We start from the raw sequence: 14,175 nt of genomic DNA on the forward strand, positions 1-14,175 counted from the left end.
TCCCAGGAACCCGGTAGCAGGGCGGCCGCAGCGTCTCGCGCCACCCAACCGTCCGCCGGCCGGCGGCCGGCGCTAAGTGGCCTGCGGGGGACGTGCCCCCACTGTGGGGCGGGCGCCCAGCCTGGTGTCTTCTCTGAGGCCCCGTGGCTGCTTTTCCCCCCCGCAAGGGGAGAGCCGCGGAGGTGGGGACCGCCTCCTCGTGGGGACGTACACCCAGCTCTCCACGTCGGATTCCGGGGCTCTCTGTCCTGCCAGAAGGCCCAGCTGGCCTGCGGGTCCTCAGAGTGGCAAAAACATCCGAAAACTGAGATTGAGGGTCCGGTGGTTGTCTGCACTTTTGTGCTGGGCACCCCAGGGAGGCCCGGGGGCTGGCTGGACAACGCGGTCTGCTGGGCAGGGGGGGCGGTTTGGAGGAGCAACTGATGCCCTTTGCACTTTGGGTAGCAAGTGTCTGAGGTGTCTCTGAGCCCTGCGCCATGTCGGGGGGTGGGGTGGGGGGGTGGGAGGTCGGGGGGGGGTGGAGGAGCAGGAGGAGGAGGAGGAGGAGGTGGGAAGGGCCGTGGCCTGCAGTCGTGTTCCCGGGGTGGCTTCTTCCACAGGCTGCTTGGCCTGGGCTCCCTGCACCTGGGCCTTTGGAGGACTGGCCCTGTGCTTGCCAACGCTTCCCCTGCAGGGACCCAGAGCTGGGAGGTTGCATCTCTCAGCCCTGGGTCGGGCAGAGCCCCAGCGGGCCATGCCCACAACCTCTCTCAGCACGGGTCCCCCAGAAGGCTCCTTTGGGACCAGGATTCTCTTGCGGGTGACTCTTTAAGGTCTGGCCCCTGGATGGAGGGGCACCAGGAGTAGAGGAGCAGGAAGGGGAAGGGGGTGGCCATGCGAGGGGACACTTTCAGGCCAAGTCCCAGCTTCAGCCTGATCCTCCTGGGAACCCCGGGGTGTACGTCACACCTCCTGGTTGTCCCGCTCTGAGACAAGGGCTCTGAGACAAGGAGCCGGGCTGCGCATTCCCCCAGCAGCCAGTCGTGGGCTGAGGACACCTGGGGCGTTGGGAACTCCCTGGCTTCTCCTTGGCTTAACATCTGGAGCTGCTTGTGAATCGTGCCGCCACACACACCCGAGTGCAGGTGTCTTCTGCACAGACTGCGGGCCTCGCTCTTCTGAATGCCGCTAGCTCGCCACCCACCCACGGGTGAACCTGGTCAGGGTACTTTCTCTCGGGGGCAGACTCTGATCCTGGCGGGCTACCGGTGTTTCTGTTTGCTCGTTTCTTTCTTCCATTTCGGGAAAGGCTTCCTTACTGGGTGTGGAAATCTCCTATGCCTTTCCTCGCCTATTCTGTCAGCTTTAAAATTCTCTTTCAGTTGCCACCCTCACAGATGGATTAGGAAACTCTTTCCGGTGCACTCATTAGTGAAATGACCTCAATGAAGCTGGAATCCAATATCTAATCGCCGATTTTTAGCGAGTCCACACGCCAGGGTGGTCGGGGTCCAATGCAGCCCCGGCCAGGCCCAGGCCCCTTGGACTGGGCCACAGGAGGACACAGAGGAGGGTCCCGGCCCCCACGGTCGCGTTGCCGGCAGTTCTCCAAGGGCTTGGGCGTTTTCCAGAGGTAGGAGATGGAGGGGACTGATTTCTTCAGCGCCCCACAAACCACGCCACCCCACCCATGGGACACATCCCTAGAGAGAGAGAGAGACGCCCCATACACTCGCTCCCCTCCCCCATGCGCTGTGCCCCAGCCCGGGCCCGGGGGAATAGGCGGCAGCCCACCCACAGGGTGGGGGGCGCAGCTGAAAGGGGTTGTCGGGGATGGCGGCCCCTGCCTGGGGTCAAAGGGCGGGCGACCCGCGCGTGCGCAATCGGCGGCGGCGGCGGCGGCGGCGGCGGCCACGAGCTGGGGGTGGGCCAGGCGAGGAGAGGAAGGGGGCTGGAAGGTCTCCACCTTGGCGAGTCCAGCCGTGGAGGCGCATCTTGTGTGAGTGTGAGTGAGTGAGTGTGAGTGTGAGTGTGTGTGTGTGTGTGTGTGTGTGTGTGTATAGAAAGACAGCCCCCCACCCTGGCCCGCCGCTCCCTGCCCGCCCCGCCCCGCCCCGCCCCGCCTGTCACCCCCGTCCCTCGGAGCCCGCCGGACCCGGCCGGTGAACTCAACAGGCCCGGCCCGGTGCGGGTCAGCGCCGGCGCGGGGCCTGGGGCGGGGGGAGGAGGCGGCGGGGAAGCGCAGAGAGGCTCGGCTTCTTGAGCGGGGCAGGGGCGCCCTCCGCCGTCTAGGGCCACACCACCCTGAACGCGCCCGATCTCGTCTGGTCTCGGAAGCTAAGCAGGGTCGGGCCTGGTTAGTACTTGGATGGGAGACCGCCTGGGAATACCGGGTGCCGTAGGCTTCTTCTTTTTTTTTTTTTGTTTTGCCTCTTGTTCTGTCCCCTTTCTGGGAGCGAGTCGGCGGCCCGGGGTGGGGGTCACCCCCACCCTCAGCGCCCGCCGCGCTGCCTGGCGTCTCAGACCAAAGGTCTGCTCTGTGGGAACCGACACGCTGGAGGAAACCTTGAGAGTCTGAGAGGGGAGGGAGTTCCAGAAGAAGGCCAGGATGTCATTTTGAGGGAGTATGTGACCAGAACTCGTCCCGTTGCTTTTGGGGTTCTATGGGCTACACGTAGGAATCTTTGGTGGTGGCACCTGATGTTGGGGGATCCGGAGTCACACCCAGACCTGCTCCACAGGCCTCCTTTTACTTTTCTCTTCGGATTCATTATTTTTAAAAAGTGTCTCTTATCTCTATGATTGCATTTTCTTTTCTCTCTCTTTTCAAGCAGATGATGGGAGTCCAAGTATTAAGGTGACATGTGTTGCCCGTGCCCCCCTCCCCCCTGTGTTCTTATTCATTTACCTCTGATGTTGTTCCAGCGTATTGTGGGGGTACCAATGTTAAGGTCGGGTACGTTGCCCTCTCCCAGCCTCCCCCCTCGGGTCAGAGCCTCAAGTGCGCCCATCCCCCAGTCGGTGCGCACCCACCCCATTCCTAATGGAGGTGTATGCCCATCCCCTCCCCCCACCCGCCCGACACCCACCCGATGAAGGTGATTCCTCTGTGTCCACTTAGGTGTCCATCGGTTCGTACCCATTTGCTGGTGAGCGCGAGCACGTGGTGCTCGTGTGTCCATTCTTGGGCTACCTGGCTTACTGGAACGGGTTCCAGCTCTGGCCAGGAGAACCACGAGAGGTGCCCTCTCACCGCTGCTCCTCCTAGCTGAATAGCACTCCGTGGTGTCCACGCGCCACATTTCATTTACGCACTCGTGGGTCGATGGGCACTCGGGTCGCTTCCAGGTCTTTGCGATTGTGACTTGTGCCCTGACTCTAACCCTAACCCTTACCCAGCCCGTCTCCTCCTCGGCCCCTGCCTGACTGACTCCTTCCCGCCCGGCCTGTCACCTGTCACCGTCCTCTGCCCCTGCCTGACACGCTCCTCCCCGCCCGGGCCGTCACCGTCCTCGGCCCCTGCCTGACGGGGCTCCTCCGTCGCCTGGGCCTTCCAAGGGCTTGGTGTGGACGCTGGTTCCAGGACGCCCTCCCAGGAACCCGGTAGCAGGGCGGCCGCAGCGTCTCGCGCCACCCAACCGTCCGCCGGCCGGCGGCCGGCGCTAAGTGGCCTGCGGGGGACGTGCCCCCACTGTGGGGCGGGCGCCCAGCCTGGTGTCTTCTCTGAGGCCCCGTGGCTGCTTTTCCCCCCCGCAAGGGGAGAGCCGCGGAGGTGGGGACCGCCTCCTCGTGGGGACGTACACCCAGCTCTCCACGTCGGATTCCGGGGCTCTCTGTCCTGCCAGAAGGCCCAGCTGGCCTGCGGGTCCTCAGAGTGGCAAAAACATCCGAAAACTGAGATTGAGGGTCCGGTGGTTGTCTGCACTTTTGTGCTGGGCACCCCAGGGAGGCCCGGGGGCTGGCTGGACAACGCGGTCTGCTGGGCAGGGGGGGCGGTTTGGAGGAGCAACTGATGCCCTTTGCACTTTGGGTAGCAAGTGTCTGAGGTGTCTCTGAGCCCTGCGCCATGTCGGGGGGTGGGGTGGGGGGGTGGGAGGTCGGGGGGGGGGTGGAGGAGCAGGAGGAGGAGGAGGAGGAGGTGGGAAGGGCCGTGGCCTGCAGTCGTGTTCCCGGGGTGGCTTCTTCCACAGGCTGCTTGGCCTGGGCTCCCTGCACCTGGGCCTTTGGAGGACTGGCCCTGTGCTTGCCAACGCTTCCCCTGCAGGGACCCAGAGCTGGGAGGTTGCATCTCTCAGCCCTGGGTCGGGCAGAGCCCCAGCGGGCCATGCCCACAACCTCTCTCAGCACGGGTCCCCCAGAAGGCTCCTTTGGGACCAGGATTCTCTTGCGGGTGACTCTTTAAGGTCTGGCCCCTGGATGGAGGGGCACCAGGAGTAGAGGAGCAGGAAGGGGAAGGGGGTGGCCATGCGAGGGGACACTTTCAGGCCAAGTCCCAGCTTCAGCCTGATCCTCCTGGGAACCCCGGGGTGTACGTCACACCTCCTGGTTGTCCCGCTCTGAGACAAGGGCTCTGAGACAAGGAGCCGGGCTGCGCATTCCCCCAGCAGCCAGTCGTGGGCTGAGGACACCTGGGGCGTTGGGAACTCCCTGGCTTCTCCTTGGCTTAACATCTGGAGCTGCTTGTGAATCGTGCCGCCACACACACCCGAGTGCAGGTGTCTTCTGCACAGACTGCGGGCCTCGCTCTTCTGAATGCCGCTAGCTCGCCACCCACCCACGGGTGAACCTGGTCAGGGTACTTTCTCTCGGGGGCAGACTCTGATCCTGGCGGGCTACCGGTGTTTCTGTTTGCTCGTTTCTTTCTTCCATTTCGGGAAAGGCTTCCTTACTGGGTGTGGAAATCTCCTATGCCTTTCCTCGCCTATTCTGTCAGCTTTAAAATTCTCTTTCAGTTGCCACCCTCACAGATGGATTAGGAAACTCTTTCCGGTGCACTCATTAGTGAAATGACCTCAATGAAGCTGGAATCCAATATCTAATCGCCGATTTTTAGCGAGTCCACACGCCAGGGTGGTCGGGGTCCAATGCAGCCCCGGCCAGGCCCAGGCCCCTTGGACTGGGCCACAGGAGGACACAGAGGAGGGTCCCGGCCCCCACGGTCGCGTTGCCGGCAGTTCTCCAAGGGCTTGGGCGTTTTCCAGAGGTAGGAGATGGAGGGGACTGATTTCTTCAGCGCCCCACAAACCACGCCACCCCACCCATGGGACACATCCCTAGAGAGAGAGAGAGACGCCCCATACACTCGCTCCCCTCCCCCATGCGCTGTGCCCCAGCCCGGGCCCGGGGGAATAGGCGGCAGCCCACCCACAGGGTGGGGGGCGCAGCTGAAAGGGGTTGTCGGGGATGGCGGCCCCTGCCTGGGGTCAAAGGGCGGGCGACCCGCGCGTGCGCAATCGGCGGCGGCGGCGGCGGCGGCGGCGGCCACGAGCTGGGGGTGGGCCAGGCGAGGAGAGGAAGGGGGCTGGAAGGTCTCCACCTTGGCGAGTCCAGCCGTGGAGGCGCATCTTGTGTGAGTGTGAGTGAGTGAGTGTGAGTGTGAGTGTGTGTGTGTGTGTGTGTGTATAGAGAGACAGCCCCCCACCCCGGCCCGCCGCTCCCTGCCCGCCCCGCCCCGCCCCGCCCCGCCTGTCACCCCCGTCCCTCGGAGCCCGCCGGACCCGGCCGGTGAACTCAACAGGCCCGGCCCGGTGCGGGTCAGCGCCGGCGCGGGGCCTGGGGCGGGGGGAGGAGGCGGCGGGGAAGCGCAGAGAGGCTCGGCTTCTTGAGCGGGGCAGGGGCGCCCTCCGCCGTCTAGGGCCACACCACCCTGAACGCGCCCGATCTCGTCTGGTCTGGGAAGCTAAGCAGGGTCGGGCCTGGTTAGTACTTGGATGGGAGACCGCCTGGGAATACCGGGTGCCGTAGGCTTCTTCTTTTTTTTTTTTTTTTGTTTTGCCTCTTGTTCTGTCCCCTTTCTGGGAGCGAGTCGGCGGCCCGGGGTGGGGGTCACCCCCACCCTCAGCGCCCGCCGCGGTGCCTGGCGCCCCAGCCCGCACCGTGGGGCCTCCTCTTGTCCCAAGCCGCGACACCGCCGTCACGCGGCAGCATGCGTGGCTTCTGGACTGTCAGGTCTCAGACCAAAGGTCTGCTCTGTGGGAACCGACACGCTGGAGGAAACCTTGAGAGTCTGAGAGGGGAGGGAGTTCCAGAAGAAGGCCAGGATGTCATTTTGAGGGAGTATGTGACCAGAACTCGTCCCGTTGCTTTTGGGGTTCTATGGGCTACACGTAGGAATCTTTGGTGGTGGCACCTGATGTTGGGGGATCCGGAGTCACACCCAGACCTGCTCCACAGGCCTCCTTTTACTTTTCTCTTCGGATTCATTATTTTTAAAAAGTGTCTCTTATCTCTATGATTGCATTTTCTTTTCTCTCTCTTTTCAAGCAGATGATGGGAGTCCAAGTATTAAGGTGACATGTGTTGCCCGTGCCCCCCTCCCCCCTGTGTTCTTATTCATTTACCTCTGATGTTGTTCCAGCGTATTGTGGGGGTACCAATGTTAAGGTCGGGTACGTTGCCCTCTCCCAGCCTCCCCCCTCGGGTCAGAGCCTCAAGTGCGCCCATCCCCCAGTCGGTGCGCACCCACCCCATTCCTAATGGAGGTGTATGCCCATCCCCTCCCCCCACCCGCCCGACACCCACCCGATGAAGGTGATTCCTCTGTGTCCACTTAGGTGTCCATCGGTTCGTACCCATTTGCTGGTGAGCGCGAGCACGTGGTGCTCGTGTGTCCATTCTTGGGCTACCTGGCTTACTGGAACGGGTTCCAGCTCTGGCCAGGAGAACCACGAGAGGTGCCCTCTCACCGCTGCTCCTCCTAGCTGAATAGCACTCCGTGGTGTCCACGCGCCACATTTCATTTACGCACTCGTGGGTCGATGGGCACTCGGGTCGCTTCCAGGTCTTTGCGATTGTGACTTGTGCCCTGACTCTAACCCTAACCCTTACCCAGCCCGTCTCCTCCTCGGCCCCTGCCTGACTGACTCCTTCCCGCCCGGCCTGTCACCTGTCACCGTCCTCTGCCCCTGCCTGACACGCTCCTCCCCGCCCGGGCCGTCACCGTCCTCGGCCCCTGCCTGACGGGGCTCCTCCGTCGCCTGGGCCTTCCAAGGGCTTGGTGTGGACGCTGGTTCCAGGACGCCCTCCCAGGAACCCGGTAGCAGGGCGGCCGCAGCGTCTCGCGCCACCCAACCGTCCGCCGGCCGGCGGCCGGCGCTAAGTGGCCTGCGGGGGACGTGCCCCCACTGTGGGGCGGGCGCCCAGCCTGGTGTCTTCTCTGAGGCCCCGTGGCTGCTTTTCCCCCCCGCAAGGGGAGAGCCGCGGAGGTGGGGACCGCCTCCTCGTGGGGACGTACACCCAGCTCTCCACGTCGGATTCCGGGGCTCTCTGTCCTGCCAGAAGGCCCAGCTGGCCTGCGGGTCCTCAGAGTGGCAAAAACATCCGAAAACTGAGATTGAGGGTCCGGTGGTTGTCTGCACTTTTGTGCTGGGCACCCCAGGGAGGCCCGGGGGCTGGCTGGACAACGCGGTCTGCTGGGCAGGGGGGGCGGTTTGGAGGAGCAACTGATGCCCTTTGCACTTTGGGTAGCAAGTGTCTGAGGTGTCTCTGAGCCCTGCGCCATGTCGGGGGGTGGGGTGGGGGGGTGGGAGGTCGGGGGGGGGTGGAGGAGCAGGAGGAGGAGGAGGAGGAGGTGGGAAGGGCCGTGGCCTGCAGTCGTGTTCCCGGGGTGGCTTCTTCCACAGGCTGCTTGGCCTGGGCTCCCTGCACCTGGGCCTTTGGAGGACTGGCCCTGTGCTTGCCAACGCTTCCCCTGCAGGGACCCAGAGCTGGGAGGTTGCATCTCTCAGCCCTGGGTCGGGCAGAGCCCCAGCGGGCCATGCCCACAACCTCTCTCAGCACGGGTCCCCCAGAAGGCTCCTTTGGGACCAGGATTCTCTTGCGGGTGACTCTTTAAGGTCTGGCCCCTGGATGGAGGGGCACCAGGAGTAGAGGAGCAGGAAGGGGAAGGGGGTGGCCATGCGAGGGGACACTTTCAGGCCAAGTCCCAGCTTCAGCCTGATCCTCCTGGGAACCCCGGGGTGTACGTCACACCTCCTGGTTGTCCCGCTCTGAGACAAGGGCTCTGAGACAAGGAGCCGGGCTGCGCATTCCCCCAGCAGCCAGTCGTGGGCTGAGGACACCTGGGGCGTTGGGAACTCCCTGGCTTCTCCTTGGCTTAACATCTGGAGCTGCTTGTGAATCGTGCCGCCACACACACCCGAGTGCAGGTGTCTTCTGCACAGACTGCGGGCCTCGCTCTTCTGAATGCCGCTAGCTCGCCACCCACCCACGGGTGAACCTGGTCAGGGTACTTTCTCTCGGGGGCAGACTCTGATCCTGGCGGGCTACCGGTGTTTCTGTTTGCTCGTTTCTTTCTTCCATTTCGGGAAAGGCTTCCTTACTGGGTGTGGAAATCTCCTATGCCTTTCCTCGCCTATTCTGTCAGCTTTAAAATTCTCTTTCAGTTGCCACCCTCACAGATGGATTAGGAAACTCTTTCCGGTGCACTCATTAGTGAAATGACCTCAATGAAGCTGGAATCCAATATCTAATCGCCGATTTTTAGCGAGTCCACACGCCAGGGTGGTCGGGGTCCAATGCAGCCCCGGCCAGGCCCAGGCCCCTTGGACTGGGCCACAGGAGGACACAGAGGAGGGTCCCGGCCCCCACGGTCGCGTTGCCGGCAGTTCTCCAAGGGCTTGGGCGTTTTCCAGAGGTAGGAGATGGAGGGGACTGATTTCTTCAGCGCCCCACAAACCACGCCACCCCACCCATGGGACACATCCCTAGAGAGAGAGAGAGACGCCCCATACACTCGCTCCCCTCCCCCATGCGCTGTGCCCCAGCCCGGGCCCGGGGGAATAGGCGGCAGCCCACCCACAGGGTGGGGGGCGCAGCTGAAAGGGGTTGTCGGGGATGGCGGCCCCTGCCTGGGGTCAAAGGGCGGGCGACCCGCGCGTGCGCAATCGGCGGCGGCGGCGGCGGCGGCGGCGGCCACGAGCTGGGGGTGGGCCAGGCGAGGAGAGGAAGGGGGCTGGAAGGTCTCCACCTTGGCGAGTCCAGCCGTGGAGGCGCATCTTGTGTGAGTGTGAGTGAGTGAGTGTGAGTGTGAGTGTGTGTGTGTGTGTGTGTGTGTGTGTGTGTGTGTGTGTATAGAAAGACAGCCCCCCACCCCGGCCCGCCGCTCCCTGCCCGCCCCGCCCCGCCCCGCCCCGCCTGTCACCCCCGTCCCTCGGAGCCCGCCGGACCCGGCCGGTGAACTCAACAGGCCCGGCCCGGTGCGGGTCAGCGCCGGCGCGGGGCCTGGGGCGGGGGGAGGAGGCGGCGGGGAAGCGCAGAGAGGCTCGGCTTCTTGAGCGGGGCAGGGGCGCCCTCCGCCGTCTAGGGCCACACCACCCTGAACGCGCCCGATCTCGTCTGGTCTCGGAAGCTAAGCAGGGTCGGGCCTGGTTAGTACTTGGATGGGAGACCGCCTGGGAATACCGGGTGCCGTAGGCTTCTTCTTTTTTTTTTTTTGTTTTGCCTCTTGTTCTGTCCCCTTTCTGGGAGCGAGTCGGCGGCCCGGGGTGGGGGTCACCCCCACCCTCAGCGCCCGCCGCGCTGCCTGGCGTCTCAGACCAAAGGTCTGCTCTGTGGGAACCGACACGCTGGAGGAAACCTTGAGAGTCTGAGAGGGGAGGGAGTTCCAGAAGAAGGCCAGGATGTCATTTTGAGGGAGTATGTGACCAGAACTCGTCCCGTTGCTTTTGGGGTTCTATGGGCTACACGTAGGAATCTTTGGTGGTGGCACCTGATGTTGGGGGATCCGGAGTCACACCCAGACCTGCTCCACAGGCCTCCTTTTACTTTTCTCTTCGGATTCATTATTTTTAAAAAGTGTCTCTTATCTCTATGATTGCATTTTCTTTTCTCTCTCTTTTCAAGCAGATGATGGGAGTCCAAGTATTAAGGTGACATGTGTTGCCCGTGCCCCCCTCCCCCCTGTGTTCTTATTCATTTACCTCTGATGTTGTTCCAGCGTATTGTGGGGGTACCAATGTTAAGGTCGGGTACGTTGCCCTCTCCCAGCCTCCCCCCTCGGGTCAGAGCCTCAAGTGCGCCCATCCCCCAGTCGGTGCGCACCCACCCCATTCCTAATGGAGGTGTATGCCCATCCCCTCCCCCCACCCGCCCGACACCCACCCGATGAAGGTGATTCCTCTGTGTCCACTTAGGTGTCCATCGGTTCGTACCCATTTGCTGGTGAGCGCGAGCACGTGGTGCTCGTGTGTCCATTCTTGGGCTACCTGGCTTACTGGAACGGGTTCCAGCTCTGGCCAGGAGAACCACGAGAGGTGCCCTCTCACCGCTGCTCCTCCTAGCTGAATAGCACTCCGTGGTGTCCACGCGCCACATTTCATTTACGCACTCGTGGGTCGATGGGCACTCGGGTCGCTTCCAGGTCTTTGCGATTGTGACTTGTGCCCTGACTCTAACCCTAACCCTTACCCAGCCCGTCTCCTCCTCGGCCCCTGCCTGACTGACTCCTTCCCGCCCGGCCTGTCACCTGTCACCGTCCTCTGCCCCTGCCTGACACGCTCCTCCCCGCCCGGGCCGTCACCGTCCTCGGCCCCTGCCTGACGGGGCTCCTCCGTCGCCTGGGCCTTCCAAGGGCTTGGTGTGGACGCTGGTTCCAGGACGCCCTCCCAGGAACCCGGTAGCAGGGCGGCCGCAGCGTCTCGCGCCACCCAACCGTCCGCCGGCCGGCGGCCGGCGCTAAGTGGCCTGCGGGGGACGTGCCCCCACTGTGGGGCGGGCGCCCAGCCTGGTGTCTTCTCTGAGGCCCCGTGGCTGCTTTTCCCCCCCGCAAGGGGAGAGCCGCGGAGGTGGGGACCGCCTCCTCGTGGGGACGTACACCCAGCTCTCCACGTCGGATTCCGGGGCTCTCTGTCCTGCCAGAAGGCCCAGCTGGCCTGCGGGTCCTCAGAGTGGCAAAAACATCCGAAAACTGAGATTGAGGGTCCGGTGGTTGTCTGCACTTTTGTGCTGGGCACCCCAGGGAGGCCCGGGGGCTGGCTGGACAACGCGGTCTGCTGGGCAGGGGGGGCGGTTTGGAGGAGCAACTGATGCCCTTTGCACTTTGGGTAGCAAGTGTCTGAGGTGTCTCTGAGCCCTGCGCCATGTCGGGGGGTGGGGTGGGGGGGTGGGAGGTCGGGGGGGGGGTGGAGGAGCAGGAGGAGGAGGAGGAGGAGGTGGGAAGGGCCGTGGCCTGCAGTCGTGTTCCCGGGGTGGCTTCTTCCACAGGCTGCTTGGCCTGGGCTCCCTGCACCTGGGCCTTTGGAGGACTGGCCCTGTGCTTGCCAACGCTTCCCCTGCAGGGACCCAGAGCTGGGAGGTTGCATCTCTCAGCCCTGGGTCGGGCAGAGCCCCAGCGGGCCATGCCCACAACCTCTCTCAGCACGGGTCCCCCAGAAGGCTCCTTTGGGACCAGGATTCTCTTGCGGGTGACTCTTTAAGGTCTGGCCCCTGGATGGAGGGGCACCAGGAGTAGAGGAGCAGGAAGGGGAAGGGGGTGGCCATGCGAGGGGACACTTTCAGGCCAAGTCCCAGCTTCAGCCTGATCCTCCTGGGAACCCCGGGGTGTACGTCACACCTCCTGGTTGTCCCGCTCTGAGACAAGGGCTCTGAGACAAGGAGCCGGGCTGCGCATTCCCCCAGCAGCCAGTCGTGGGCTGAGGACACCTGGGGCGTTGGGAACTCCCTGGCTTCTCCTTGGCTTAACATCTGGAGCTGCTTGTGAATCGTGCCGCCACACACACCCGAGTGCAGGTGTCTTCTGCACAGACTGCGGGCCTCGCTCTTCTGAATGCCGCTAGCTCGCCACCCACCCACGGGTGAACCTGGTCAGGGTACTTTCTCTCGGGGGCAGACTCTGATCCTGGCGGGCTACCGGTGTTTCTGTTTGCTCGTTTCTTTCTTCCATTTCGGGAAAGGCTTCCTTACTGGGTGTGGAAATCTCCTATGCCTTTCCTCGCCTATTCTGTCAGCTTTAAAATTCTCTTTCAGTTGCCACCCTCACAGATGGATTAGGAAACTCTTTCCGGTGCACTCATTAGTGAAATGACCTCAATGAAGCTGGAATCCAATATCTAATCGCCGATTTTTAGCGAGTCCACACGCCAGGGTGGTCGGGGTCCAATGCAGCCCCGGCCAGGCCCAGGCCCCTTGGACTGGGCCACAGGAGGACACAGAGGAGGGTCCCGGCCCCCACGGTCGCGTTGCCGGCAGTTCTCCAAGGGCTTGGGCGTTTTCCAGAGGTAGGAGATGGAGGGGACTGATTTCTTCAGCGCCCCACAAACCACGCCACCCCACCCATGGGACACATCCCTAGAGAGAGAGAGAGACGCCCCATACACTCGCTCCCCTCCCCCATGCGCTGTGCCCCAGCCCGGGCCCGGGGGAATAGGCGGCAGCCCACCCACAGGGTGGGGGGCGCAGCTGAAAGGGGTTGTCGGGGATGGCGGCCCCTGCCTGGGGTCAAAGGGCGGGCGACCCGCGCGTGCGCAATCGGCGGCGGCGGCGGCGGCGGCGGCGGCCACGAGCTGGGGGTGGGCCAGGCGAGGAGAGGAAGGGGGCTGGAAGGTCTCCACCTTGGCGAGTCCAGCCGTGGAGGCGCATCTTGTGTGAGTGTGAGTGAGTGAGTGTGAGTGTGAGTGTGTGTGTGTGTGTGTGTGTATAGAGAGACAGCCCCCCACCCCGGCCCGCCGCTCCCTGCCCGCCCCGCCCCGCCCCGCCCCGCCTGTCACCCCCGTCCCTCGGAGCCCGCCGGACCCGGCCGGTGAACTCAACAGGCCCGGCCCGGTGCGGGTCAGCGCCGGCGCGGGGCCTGGGGCGGGGGGAGGAGGCGGCGGGGAAGCGCAGAGAGGCTCGGCTTCTTGAGCGGGGCAGGGGCGCCCTCCGCCGTCTAGGGCCACACCACCCTGAACGCGCCCGATCTCGTCTGGTCTGGGAAGCTAAGCAGGGTCGGGCCTGGTTAGTACTTGGATGGGAGACCGCCTGGGAATACCGGGTGCCGTAGGCTTCTTCTTTTTTTTTTTTTTTTGTTTTGCCTCTTGTTCTGTCCCCTTTCTGGGAGCGAGTCGGCGGCCCGGGGTGGGGGTCACCCCCACCCTCAGCGCCCGCCGCGGTGCCTGGCGCCCCAGCCCGCACCGTGGGGCCTCCTCTTGTCCCAAGCCGCGACACCGCCGTCACGCGGCAGCATGCGTGGCTTCTGGACTGTCAGGTCTCAGACCAAAGGTCTGCTCTGTGGGAACCGACACGCTGGAGGAAACCTTGAGAGTCTGAGAGGGGAGGGAGTTCCAGAAGAAGGCCAGGATGTCATTTTGAGGGAGTATGTGACCAGAACTCGTCCCGTTGCTTTTGGGGTTCTATGGGCTACACGTAGGAATCTTTGGTGGTGGCACCTGATGTTGGGGGATCCGGAGTCACACCCAGACCTGCTCCACAGGCCTCCTTTTACTTTTCTCTTCGGATTCATTATTTTTAAAAAGTGTCTCTTATCTCTATGATTGCATTTTCTTTTCTCTCTCTTTTCAAGCAGATGATGGGAGTCCAAGTATTAAGGTGACATGTGTTGCCCGTGCCCCCCTCCCCCCTGTGTTCTTATTCATTTACCTCTGATGTTGTTCCAGCGTATTGTGGGGGTACCAATGTTAAGGTCGGGTACGTTGCCCTCTCCCAGCCTCCCCCCTCGGGTCAGAGCCTCAAGTGCGCCCATCCCCCAGTCGGTGCGCACCCACCCCATTCCTAATGGAGGTGTATGCCCATCCCCTCCCCCCACCCGCCCGACACCCACCCGATGAAGGTGATTCCTCTGTGTCCACTTAGGTGTCCATCGGTTCGTACCCATTTGCTGGTGAGCGCGAGCACGTGGTGCTCGTGTGTCCATTCTTGGGCTACCTGGCTTACTGGAACGGGTTCCAGCTCTGGCCAGGAGAACCACGAGAGGTGCCCTCTCACCGCTGCTCCTCCTAGCTGAATAGCACTCCGTGGTGTCCACGCGCCACATTTCATTTACGC

General features: G+C 63.4%; 4 non-coding genes across 4 annotated transcripts; all 4 read left to right on the forward strand.

Annotated features, from left to right (window-relative positions):
- The first annotated feature begins 2,265 nt into the window (after positions 1-2,265).
- Positions 2,266-2,384, forward strand: LOC142863211 (5S ribosomal RNA). Its single transcript, XR_012914105.1, has one exon. It is a non-coding gene; the product is annotated as a 5S ribosomal RNA (ribosomal RNA).
- A 3,443-nt stretch (positions 2,385-5,827) lies between these two features.
- On the forward strand, positions 5,828-5,946 carry LOC142863224 (5S ribosomal RNA). Its single transcript, XR_012914118.1, has one exon. It is a non-coding gene; the product is annotated as a 5S ribosomal RNA (ribosomal RNA).
- A 3,550-nt stretch (positions 5,947-9,496) lies between these two features.
- LOC142863222 (5S ribosomal RNA) lies at positions 9,497-9,615 on the forward strand. Its single transcript, XR_012914116.1, has one exon. It is a non-coding gene; the product is annotated as a 5S ribosomal RNA (ribosomal RNA).
- Positions 9,616-13,058: 3,443 nt separating this feature from the next.
- On the forward strand, positions 13,059-13,177 carry LOC142863225 (5S ribosomal RNA). The gene has a single exon (XR_012914119.1). It is a non-coding gene; the product is annotated as a 5S ribosomal RNA (ribosomal RNA).
- Positions 13,178-14,175: the final 998 nt, after the last annotated feature.

The sequence above is a fragment of the Microcebus murinus genome, chromosome 21 (assembly GCF_040939455.1).
Source record: "Microcebus murinus isolate Inina chromosome 21, M.murinus_Inina_mat1.0, whole genome shotgun sequence".
NCBI classification, from domain to species: Eukaryota; Metazoa; Chordata; class Mammalia; order Primates; family Cheirogaleidae; genus Microcebus; species Microcebus murinus.